Here is a 13,344-nt window from a genome sequence, read left to right as displayed (position 1 = left end):
GGATCGTGACCCTAGCCGAAGGCAGACGCTTAATGACTGAGCCATCCAGGCGCCCGGCAAAAAATGACTTTTAAATAGATAACACATAATGTGTTAAAATTCAATAGGCATAAAACTGAAATTCCCCTTCTATACATGCCCCTGCTTCCATCTTGTTCCCCTCCTGAACAACTAGTGTTACCACTTTGTTGTATTTCCTTCTAGACATGGTCTATACATAAATAACTGATTTTTTAGTAATAACACAGTCTTGCTCCGTAAGTGCCAGAACTTTGCTTGTTTGGTTCACTGTTTCTTCCCCAGCACAGTCCCTGGCACATAGGAAGTCTCAATAAATATTTGTGGAATGAAATCATATAAAGACAAACATCATCCTTACCTCTCTAATCTCTCTTCTCCATTATGGAGATCTCCATAGATCCAATTAGATCTACCTAGCTAGTCTAATTGATTCTCCAATGGGGGGGTACCTCCCCGGCTCAGAAGATGGGGCACCCGATGGTTGATCTCAGGATCGTGAGTTCAAGGCCCATGCTGGGCATGGAGCCTACTTAAAAAGAAAAAAATGAGGGGCGCCCGGATGGCTCAGCCGGTTAAGCATCTGATTTTGGCTCAGGTCCTGATCTCAGGGTCACACGTCGGGCTCCACGCTCCACAGGGGAGTTCGCTTCTCCCTCTCCCTTTGCCCCTCCCCTCGCTCATACTGGTGCCCTCCCACTCTCTTTCTCTCTTTCCCTCTCTCATATAAATAAATAAAATCTTTTAAAAAATGGTTCTCCACTGGGAATTTTTTTCAGTTTCATCTCTTCGTTGCTTTTCTGTGGCCACAGCGCAAGCTCACTATATGCTTCATACTACTACGAACTCCTGAGGACTCCCCTGGTGGTCTGTTATGTAGATAAACAGCTCTGTGGAAAGAGGCCATGTGACATAATGGGTAGGAACACCAGTTTTTGAGTTAGACTGCCCACGTTCATACTCCAGTTCTGCTACTCAGAAACAATGGGATTTGGGGGAAATATGCCACTTTAACAGATCATTGCGTCCCTTGCCTGTACAACAGAAGTAGCAGTGCCTCCTTCATAGGGAGGTTGTAAGATGAAATGGGCTAATACGTGAAGCACTTATGTACATGAACCTGACCTACAGTCAGTGTTCACTAAATGTTAGCTAGCTAGTAGTAGCGTAGCACAATTCATCTTCCTCAAGCACTGTTTTGAGTACAGGTAAGTTATGTATAATGCTTATGATGTTCTCAGAAACTGTCCATTATTCATACTGAGACTTAAGGCCCCCTTTCAGTTGACCTTTTCCCCCTTACTCAACCAGCTTCTTAACCTGCTGAGCATGAGCTCCATTCCAGGAAGCCAGTCAGCTCCATGTACCACACGAAGTCATACACACTCACCCCAAAGCCTCGCTTAGCACCATCTCTCCTCTTAGGAGCCATGTTCATCTTGCCTTCTCTTCCTGCTTTCCTTCCTCTCCTCCTCCTCTCCCCTTCTTTGACTAGTCCTACCTCTGAGTATAGAGAGAGAGATACAGTTGCATATGTATGACACAGTACATTTTTTAAAGGTTATTTATTTATTTGAGAGAGAGCATAAGCAGGAAAGGCAGAGGCAGAGGGAGAAGCAGGCTCCCTGCTGAGCAGGGAGTCTGACCAGGGCTTGATCCCAGGACCCTGAGATTATGACCTGAGCCGAAGTCAGACACTTAACCCACTGAGCCACCCAGGCGCCCCCCCCCCCCAAGATATAGTACATTTATATTTCTATATTCTATATTCTTATATATTTTCAGTGGTGTGTATACAGATTATCCCATTAGATTACAGTGACCTCAAATGTCTACAATGTCTATTCTTTTTTTTTTTAGATTTTATTTATTTATTTGACAGAGAGAGAGAGACAGCGAGAGAGGAAACCCAAGCAGGGGGAGTGGGAGAGGGAGAAGCAGGCTTCCCACCGAGCAGGGAGCCTGATGTGGGCCCGATCCCAGGACTCATGACCCGAGCCAAAGGCAGATGCTTAACTGACTAAGCCACCCAGGCAGCCCTTTTTTTTAAAAAAAAACATTTGATCTTCCTCCTAATCCCCTGGCTTCCAGAAAAACTAAAGCAATAAAATATAGAGAAGGCTATGCCCGGGTATGAGCTAAAGCAGGCTGCAGGGTCTGGGAGGAAGGCCCGTACCAAAAAACACAGTGAAAAAGCTGCTACTCCCAAAGCACTCTCCTGCTAGAAAACATGTGGTTGAAGTATTTGGGGGATTTTCTATAAGCAAATGATCTGAACCTTTAACAGTAAGTCACTTAATATTGGTCATTATGATCACTATGATCATTATCAAATATTTATTTAGCACCTTTGTTGTGAAAGCAGCATGCTGGCAGGATACAAGGAGACATGGAATGATTCTTCCTGTGATAAACTAAAAACCTAATGTGATATAGACTCAAGATACTAAGGCACCTAAAGCGCCTGGGTGGCTCAGTCATTAAGCATGTGCCTTCGGCTCGGGTCATGATCCCAGAGTCCTGGGATGGAGCCCCACGTCGGGCTCCCCACTCGGCGGGAAGCCTGCTTCTCCCTCCCCCACTCCCTCTGCTTGTGTTCCCTTTCTCACGTTCTCTCTGTCAAATAAATAAAATGGAATCTTAAAAAAAAAAATACTAAGGCACCTGAGTGGTACAAAAAAATAAGAAGTCATCATCAAGGGTTGTAAAAACCAATGAGTTCTTCATAGAAAAAGATCAACCTGACCTAACCCCTGAAGAAAGGGTCAAATGTTTAATGTGCATAAGGCAAAGCAAATATTTTCGGTGGTAGATACTATATGAATATTATATTCTTTCATGTGAAATGCCACTTATTTTGTAAGTGGCAATATTATTTTCAATATTATTTTGTAGACAGATCATTCAAATGACATGTATTGAGTACCTACTATCTGCAAAGCACATGCAAAGGTAGAATGGGAGACAGACGTGAAGAGTTGCTGATGCCTGCCCTGGACGGGATTACAAGAGAGTGGACAATACCAACATGAAAATACCTGCCTAACAACTTGCAGAATGATAGAAGATCAGAAAGCTGGAACCCTGGGACTGGAACAAAGATTTTCTGACCACCATACTGTTGTGTCCTCCAGCTCTAGAACACAGCAAACCCCTTTAAGGCCAAATTTGGGCAACATGTTATCATTGTGGATAGCCTTAGGTGAATACCACAGTGTCTGGTGCTGGGTTACCAAAGTCCACTGAGTGGCGTTACTGAAGGCTGATGCCGTGTATGACTCTAGCACCATCCTTACCATTATTCTTACCATTACTGTTTTTTGTCAGTTCCTTGTCTCAGCCACAAGAACTTTTGGTTCCTGAAAAAGCATGAAGCAAGCTATGTAGAAGGGATCTTAGTATTATCCAATCCAATTTTCTCATTTTATAAACGAGGCAGCTGACATCTGCTAAACAACTGCTTAAGGGCCAGGAGGCTTTGTCTTTCATTCGTTTCCTTGATGATAAAGGCACTTATATTTAAGTTTTATACTGTAATTCGTCATTTTTGGACATTTCTTAAATTTCCTATCTCATGACTTCCCCAGGATGTGACAGCAGGTTAGCACCAACGTGATGAAGCACTCCAAGCCACTTCTGCTGCCCATCCCTATGTCCCCACAAGCAGTGGGGAACTTTTGTTCCATGCCAGTCAAAAAAGAGCCTTTGTTATTTCTCAAGGAAACATCAATACTGTCAAACACAATAATACACAAGAATTTTGAAATTAGTTTTTGTTATATTTTATCTTTTTTCCCAAGCTTCAACTTTATTTATTTATTTATTTATTTATTTATTTATAAAGATTATTTATTTATTTATTTGAGAGAGAGAGAATGAGAGATAGAGAGCACAAGAGGGAAGAGGGTCAGAGGGAGAAGCAGACTCCCTGCTGAGCAGGGAGCCCGATGCGGGACTCGATCCAAGGACTCCAGGATCATGACCTGAGCCGAAGGCAGTCGCTTAACCAACTGAGCCACCCAGGCGCCCTTATTTATTTTTTTTTAAGACTTTATTTTGAAGTCATCTCTACATCCAATGTGAGGCTCAAACTCACAACCCAATCACAAGAGTTGCACACTCCAGGGGCCTGGGTGCCTCAGTTGGTTCAGCCTCTGACTCCTGATTCGGTTCAAGTCATGGTCTTGGGTAGTGATCATGGGCTTGCCTCCCCCATCCCCATCGGGCTCTGCAGTGGGCCGGGGGGGTGGGGAGGGGGTCTGCTTGGGATTCTCGCTCTCCCTCTCCCTCTGCTCCTCCCCCCACTTGCATGTGCTCTTTCTCTCTCTAAAAAAATGAATAAATAATCTTAAAAAACCCAAAAATTTCATGCTCTACTGATTGAGCCAGCCAGGCACCCCTCCAAGCTTCAACTTTAAATGACACCCAGTTGGATTGGTGACATACTTCTGAATAGAAATATATGTGGTTTTCATGTTAGGAAAGTTAGAAAAACTAAGGTCAGTTTGTTTCCCCAAGTTAATCCTTTTTTGCCCTTATGTACTGAATTTTTATCTACAAACTGGCGTTTTGTAATGAATTGCTCCATTTCATCAAGTATATATCAATATCCTACAATGTATGTAGTTTTAATGCTTGACACCAAAGGACATAATAATAATGACACACGGTCTCTTACTCTCAAATTGTTTATCAGCTTCTGGACAGTGTTTCATGGAACACAAGTTCATGAAGAATAAATAGATGCTGTTAATTTAGCATAATGTGAGGGGGCGCCTGGCTGGCTCAGTGGGTGGAGCATGCAACTCTTTTTTTTTTTTAAGATTTTATTTATTTATTTGACAGAGTGAGAGAGCACAAGCAGGGGGAGCAGTAGAAGGAGAGGGAGAAGCAGGCTCCCCGCTGAGCAGGGAGCCCGATGCAGGGCTCAATCCCAGGACCCTGGGACCATGACCTGAGCCAAAGGCAGCCACTTAACCAACCAAGCCACCCAGGCGCCCCAGCTGTATCTAAAGTTATCAAGAGTCTTCTGAAAAGCTACTGATGATGTTCATTTGTGTTCCCAACCTACCAGAGTGACTTCCACATAGAAAATGACGTGAGGAATCATTATAAGAGTTCTGTAGAATTGAAACAAGCACCTCCCTCCCTAAAAATAACAAATGATTTTCTTAAAGATTTTATTTGTCAGACAGAGAGAATACGAGTGGGGGGAGGGGCAGAGGGAGAAGTGGACTCCTCACTGAGCAAAGAGCCTGATGTGAGACTTGATCCCAGGGTCCTGAGCTGAAGGCAGACACTTAACTGAGCCACACAGGCCTCCCACAAATGATTTTTTGTTTAAGATTTTATTTATTTATTTATTTATTTATTTAGAGCACGAGCAGGGGGAGGGGCAGAGGGAGAAAGAGAGAGAGAATCCCAAGCAGACTCTGCACTGAGCACAGAGCCTCATGCGGGGCTCGATCTCACTACCCTGAGATTATGACCTGAGCTGAAATCAAGAGTTGGGCACCCAACCGACTAAACCACCCAGGTGCCCCCCAAATAACAACAACAAAAAAACCCCCTCAGGGACGTCTGGGTGGCTCAGTCGGTTAAGCTTTTGCCTTCAGCTCACGTCATGATCCCAGGATCCATGACAGAGCCCCACATGGGACTCCCTGCTCAGCGGGGAGTCTGCTTCTCCCTCTCCCTCTGCCTGCCACTACCCCTGCTTGTGCTCTCTCACTCTCTCTCTCTGTCAAATAAATAAATAAAACCTTCAAAAAAAAAAAAAAAAAACACAGAATGATGAGTTTATAACTAAGGTTTAGATATCTTTCACAAATTTGTCCTCTTAAATATGAGAAATAAGTGTGTTTTGAAGGTTTGTGCTTAAAACCAGGAATAAGGGTCTAGTTGCTAAAAAAAAAAGTTGCTATAAAACTTTCTTGCTCATAGAGATGAGCTTGCCTTACAGCAGGCCAGTTTGCTCTCTGATTATTTATGCTGATCTATACAGTGATGATAACTAACTTCCTGCACAAGGGTGCTTTGTTCACAAAGGATAGCACTGGAAATCCAGTGGGCTTAAATAAATGCCAAGTATTATTTTTAACCCGCTGTCCCCTTTTGCTACTCAGAGTTCCTGTGGCAGTTTTAAATAAGAGGGCACCTGTATTGTCCACTGAACCCATAATTTGATCTCACAAAATCTATGGTTATTGATGCCAGGGGGATTGGGATTCACATGGAGATGTGGATAGAACGTGTATTCAAGGTGACAAGTGAAAAGGTTTCCTTGTACTGAAGCATCCACTGAATGTCAACATCATTTGGAAGACAATGCAATAAAAGCAAGAAAGAGAAATTTCTTAAAGACCTATTTGACAACCTTCAATTTCATCTCAACTTCAACAAAAACAGAACTGACCAGCACAATAATGAAAATGCAGAAAACAACACCTAATTCTTAGTTCAGAACTGCTCCTTTTAGATTTCTGATTTGATCCTTCAATCCTTCATCTATAAGCAAATGCCATTTTATTTTACATCCTCTTCTCACCCTGAAAGAAAATTCTTCAGTGTATAAGGGGAAAGATAAGGCAGAGAGAGAGAGAGAGAGAGGAGGGAAAGAGATAGAGATGAGGGAGCGGGGGGGGGGGGGGGGGCGGGGAGAGAGAGAATTCTTTGCTGAGCTCAGCATCTCTAAAACGAGCAAAATATGGACAAGTTTGTTCTTCCATCCACTAGGGCACTAATGTACTCTTTAGTAAATATCTATTGAGTGAAGACTATATTAATTGTTCTTACAGCTAGATTTTTATCTACCATTGTTCAAGTCAGAAGATGTACAATTTGAAAATGATGCTATCAACAATGATTATTATCTGTCTGAGTGGGTGTTGCTGAAAAGACCGATACTGGCTGACTCTACAGTTACAGAGTGTGGTATATTTTTTCTACTTAAGAATTAAGGTTAGAAAGGCATCATGTCTGCAATATTAGGGGCTCAGAAAGAAAAAAATGTATATAGAAATATATATAATGTTATAAAGTGAAGACTATCTGGGGATTCTTTGCAACTTTTCTGTATAACTGAAATTATATAAAAAAATCTTTAAGTAGGGGCGCCTGGGTGGCACAGTTGGTTCAGCTTCTGAATCTTGGTTTCCACTCAGGTCATGATCTCAGGGTCAATAGATCAAGCCGGTCATGGGGCTCTGCATTGAGCATGGAGTCTGCTAGAGATTCTCTCTCCTTCTGCCCCTCCCTCCACTCCCACACTCTCCCTCTGGATCTAGTTTCTTCATAAACATTTTTTTTTTAAGATTTTATTTATTTGACAGAGAGAGAGAGACACAGCGAGAGAGGGAAATAAGCAGGGGGAGTAGGAGAGGGAGAAGCAGGCTTCCCGCTGAGCAGGGAGCCCGATGCGGGACTCCATCCCAGAGCTCTGAGATCATGACCTGAGCCGAAGGCAGACGCTTAACGACGGAGTCACCCAGGCGCCCCTCTTTATAAACATTTAAAGAGTTATATTAAATTGTCTCAAAAAAGTCCTTGTAGTACTAATATTCTAATGTAAGTTCCTTTTTGCAAATAGGGAATAGAAATTCTAAACTAACTTTCCAGAAGTCACGTGAGAAGAAGAAAGCCCAGTTTAAAAAGAGTCAGTTAATTATATCCAGTCTGGATATATACACCAACAAGGAGCCCATTGTGGAAAACTGTCCTAAACTTCCCAAGCACACCGGCTGTCAAGGATCCGTCCTCAAGGGATCAGTTGCCAAAGCTCATCTCATTCTATAAAGGGAGGGGACTGGGGAATTATACACTCTCCGGTTTGGTCTTGGGAATATTTTCCATCTTCTGGAGGCTAGCAAATCTCCTGGAGACGAGAGGAATAAGAGCCTTGGAGTCAACGGGCTCTCCAAGCAGACTTGGGACAGGAGATGATTTGGCCATGGGATTGTTGTTACAATAGGCTTTGTGTTTTGTTGCCCTTCGTAGCTACCCAAACACTTTCCGGTAAGTGAGAAAACATGTTGGGCTTATTTGAATTCCTGCCCTTTTTATGTGATTTTAATTATGGGGAAGCCATACAAAAGACTGAGTACGAATCTCTGGCTCATCAACACGTGGTAAAAGATCTAAGCTTTCTTTGTGCAGGTTTACCCTGCAATAAGGCCATATTCTGGCTTGAGGTGTCTACTTCTTTAAAACAGAAAAGGAGAAAGAAAGGAAAAGCTCTGTGGGTTAGGTTTTCTACAAGAGGACAGGCTTTGTACAAAAATGTACCAGTTGCTTGAAAGTGGATATACTTATAATTCTGATAATGGCCAACATATACATAGTGTTTATACTGTCAGACTCTGTTCCAAGCACCTTGCATATATTGACTCATTTAATCCTCACAACTTTACGAGATAATTATATGGTTCTTCCCATTTTGTAGGTGGGGAAACTGAGGTACGGGGAAGTTAAAGAGCATGGGTAGAACATACATTTAGTAAGTGGTAGAGTCTGAGGAACACAGGCAATCTGGCTTCAAGGTCCTGCTCTTAACTGCTGAGCAGCTACCTTCATGAGCCCTGTTAGTTCTACCTTGTGCTTAGGGTAAGGGTACTCAAAATTATGGGAGCATCAGAATCATCTGAGGCACTTGTTAAAAGTGCATATTTCTGGCCCTTACACCCACCCGCCCAACACCACTCCCACAAGATTCTGATTGTGGTGGCTGAAGAACTCGTATTTTTAACAAGTCTCCCAAGTGACTCTCGTATAGGGGTAAGTATCCCACTGAGAACTACTGACTTAGGGAAAGAAGATTCTTTTTTTTTGGAGGGGGGTTTATAAAGCTTGTTTAATATCAATGTAACTTTTTTTTCAAAATTGGCATTAATGAAAGAATAAACAGTAAATTTCTTCCTTATCTACAAAAGCTCCCTGGAATGTTGAAGATCCTAGCCACACCCACCTAATACAACACACTATGAAAAAGCAGAACTAACCATTTGTTAATTCTTAGCTTTTTCCCATCTTGGAGCATGCAAAACAAGATTGCCTTTCCTGACAATACTAATCTATATCTATGTATATGTCAATATGTTTTTTTTTAAGTTTATTTATTATAACTCACATTTTAATCTTTAAAAAGATTTTTTTTAAATTATTAACATATAATGTATTATTTGTTTCAGGGTTACAGGTCTGACTCACATTTGAATCTTTAAACCACTGTCTATGCAGGGGAAGTGGGTAGGCCACTAACACTACTTGTTTCCCTGAGCCACAGGAACAAAGGCAGAGTTCAGACAGGGCCTCTAAGGGCGGCTCCTTACCCAGACTGACCCCCCTGCACTGAGATCCTAATCACAAAAATCACACTGTTTTGGTAACAGGTTCCTAGACAGTCTCCTGACCTATTTCCAGTGACTGCATGTCTTCGTCCAGGCTGCTCATCACTGTGGTGGAGAGGAAAGTGCTGGAATGACCATTCTCTTTTTCAAGAGACTTCATGGTTTCCAGGCTGAGCATCATGGTGCCTCCACACCGCATCCTTCGGGGCTTCACGGCCAAAATGCAAATCAGCCTTTTGGCACTTGCGGTACCAGAGTCTCCCCATAATGAAGACTTCAGCTTTGCCCTCGGAGTTGGGCTCTCTCATCTGGAGCAGGACTTGGAGCTCCCATTTGAACTTTGGGAGGAGGCCTCGGTTTGGACCAAAAATCTTTTCCAGACGTGTCTCCACGTGAGACACTGATGGCTCCAGAAAGTGCTTAAACTACACCAGTACCATTGAGTGTGCACAAGGAGCCAATTCCTGGAAGGGGACCACTTCTTTCTGGCACCTGGGCTGTGGGATCCGTGCAGGGTCTTCATCCTGAAGGGCGCCATTGCTCGTACCAGGAAAGAAGAGTCTTTCTTCTAAGGGAAGATATTTCTTTCTTTTTTTTTTTTAAAGATTTTATTTATTTGACAGAGAGATACACAGCGAGAGAGGGAACACAAGCAGGGGGAGTGGGAGAGGGAGAAGCAGGCCTCCTGCAGAGCAGGGAGCCCGATGTGGGCCTCGATCCCGGACCCTGGGACCATGACCTGAGCCGAAGGCAGATGCTTAACGACTGAGCCACCCAGGCATCCATGGAAGATATTTCTCTTTGCAATCTATTCATCCATTCAAGAAGCATTTACTAAGTACCCACAGTAAACTCAGCATTGTATTACAGTTGACCCTTGAGCAAAACAGGGGTTAGGGTGCCAACCCCCACCCTCTACAGCCAAAAATATGCCTATAATTTTTGACTCCCCAAAACCTTAATGACTAATAGCCTACTATTGACAGGAAGCCTTATTAATAATAAACAGTGGATTAAGACATATCTTATATGTTATATACTGCATATATAATACATATGTTACATATACTATATATGAGACATGTGTTATATGTATTATATACCAAATTCTTACAATAAGTAAGCTAGAGAGAAGAAAATATTATTAAGAAAATCATAAGGAAGAGAAAATACAGTACTGTATTTACTGAAAAACACCACAGGCATATAAGTAGACCCATGTAGTTCATTCAGTGTCGTTCAAAGGTCGACTGTAATTCTAAAATCTGTGTGTATGTGGGATGCCTGGCTGGCTCAGTTGGTAGAGCATGCAGCTCTTGATCCGGGGGTGGTGAGTTGGAGCCCCACATTGGGTGTAGAGTTTACGAAATAAATAAATAAAATCTGTGTGTGTGTGTGTGTGTGTGTGTGTGTGTGTGTGTGTGTGTGTGACTACTTCAAATACTGGGTCCCTGTCATGAAGGAATTTGTTCTCTTAATTGTAAAGGTTAAATAATATACATTAATTCCTTTTTAAAGATTTTATTAATTCCTTTTAATAATTAACAAACATCTTCTGAATGCTTAACATGTGTCATTCACTTCTATAGAGAAGAAATAATATAAATGGTGAATGAGTAAGAGTCAAAAAATGAGTGATTCCAGGGGTGCCTGGGTGGCTCAGTTGGTTAAACATCTGCCTTCAGCTCAGGTTAAGATCCCAGGGTCCTGGGATCGAGCCCCACATCGGGCCCCCTGCTCAGCGGGGAGCCTGCTTCTCCCTCTGCCTGTCTGTGTTCTCACTCTCTCGCTATCTCTGTTTCTCTCTTTCAAATAAATAAAATAAAAAATCTTTTAAAAAAGTATTTCCTTCAAATTCTTTTGAATTAAACCAGTTTCATATTATTTAATTCATTCATCTATCCATTTATTCAATATCCTTAATGAACCCACAGTACTGTAAAAAGAAGCCAAAAAAATTAGAATCAAGTTGAGAAAAAAAATACACATTCACGAACAAATGCAAAGCAGAATGTGAACAATATGATTTAAAATTATGTTAAAAGATTTAAGTGAGGGGCGCCTGGGTGATTCAGATGGTTAAGCGTCTGCCTCCGGCTCAGGTCATGATCCCAGGGTCCTGGGATCAAGTCCCACATCAGGCTCCCTGCTCCTTGGGAGCCTGCTTCTCCCTCTGCCTCTATCTCTCTGTCTCTCATGAATAAATAAATAAAATCTTAAAAAAAAAAAAGATTTAAGTGAGGCATATTAAAATGTTTAGGAGTTTATTTGAGCAAAAAGTTGTTTTTAAAAAAACATTTATTTATTTAAGTAATCTCTATACCCAACATGAAACTCCAACTCATGACTCTGAGTTCCCGAGTCACATGCTCCTCCCACTGAGCCAGCCAGGCACCTGTGAACAAAAATCTATTTGCATCAGACAGCACCAAACCATAAACGGTTACAAGTGCTCTGCAAGAGCTGGGGAGAGACTTAGAAAAGGTGGAAGCAAAGCAAGGAACTCATTGATTGGCTACAGCGTAAAGCCTCGTTGGCTCTTTGTGCTTCCTTGTCCTTGGTTCCAACTTTGTAAACTTGAGGCATTTACAGGCTTAGATTTTTGGTTTGCTTCTTGTAGGTTCATTATAGCTACCTCAATCTAATGGGCTCCTTGTTTAATTAAATTTAACAGTTGCATACAGAAATTCATAGGAAACGTGAAAGGAGGGCCTAGCAAACGTTAAGTGCTGGGTAAATGTGGCCTTAATGAATGAATGTAAGATTAGAGTAAGTGAGTCAGGCCAAGTTTCTTGGACCAAGAGAAGTAATGGGCATGGACTGAGGAGTAAAGGACAGCCTGGCAGAGCAAATGACATTAGCAAAGGCCCTGTGGCAAAAAGAAAAAAAAAGGCAGGATGTAGAATTTCAACAGATTGGTTTGGTTGGAACAAAAGGGTTAGTTGGTGGGTGGAAAGGAAGAGTGTGAAGCTTGATAAGCTATGGTACATTCTGATACAAACCAAGCTGTCGTAACAAATGAAAACATTTGTAACCCTAAGTATAACAGTCTTGTTCTCAGAACTCTGACTTCCTTTCTTGAAATGTATTGATAGTAGAACATTAATTCTACAAGACCAAGCTACTTAAATAAGTAATATTTTGTGAATAGACTGAAGGGAAATGCCATCAAGATGATAAAGCAAGGGGCATCTGGGTGGCTCAGTCTGTTAAGTGTCCAACTCTTGATTTCAGCTCAGGTCATGATATCAGGGTCGTGAGATTGAGCCCCACATCGGGCTCCATGCCCAATGCAGGGCCTGCTTAAGATTCTCTCTCTCTCCCTCTGTTCATCTCCTTCACCCCCCAACCCCCCAAAAAAAAGAAATTAAAGAAAAAAAGATGATAAAGCAAAATATAATGGTATAGGCAATGTCATGGATGGAAAAAATTTAGAGATTATCTATTTTAATCCAAGCCACGTTTTAGCAGATGAGAGAGGTTAAGAACCCAGGATGCAGAGTGGGGTCCTATCTAAGGCACTGACTAGCCAGGTTAGGCTGCTGCCTTACTTGCAGACAGTTGCTGGAATGGTAACTGTTTATGACTGTACCTGAATTGCTTGATTATTGTTACTTGAAGATCAATATGAAAAATGTGTAATATAAAAATCAGAGAAAGGAAAAGATAAAGACACCATACAGGGAAAATGCTGAAATCTAAGGGTGGGAATTTTAGATGTGTGGAGTAGGGCAAATTCCTGAGGGAAATGAGAGAACAGGTCAAAGGACATTCCAGTTGAAAAACTAATAGTATTTTTTTAGCATGATTGCCCGAATAAGGAGGTAAGATAAGAATAGTAGGGGCCCCAGGCAGACTCAGTCAGAAGAGCATGCAACTCTTGATCTCAGAGTTGTGAGTTCAAGTGCCTGTCAGGTATAGAGATTACTTAAATGAAAATTAAAAAAAAAAAAAAAAGAGAGAGAGAGTAAGAATAGTAAAA

The sequence above is a fragment of the Zalophus californianus genome, chromosome 7 (genome assembly GCF_009762305.2).
Source record: "Zalophus californianus isolate mZalCal1 chromosome 7, mZalCal1.pri.v2, whole genome shotgun sequence".
NCBI lineage: Eukaryota > Metazoa > Chordata > Mammalia > Carnivora > Otariidae > Zalophus > Zalophus californianus.
The sequence above is the reverse complement of the archived record's forward strand: the minus strand, read 5'-3'. Positions refer to the sequence as shown.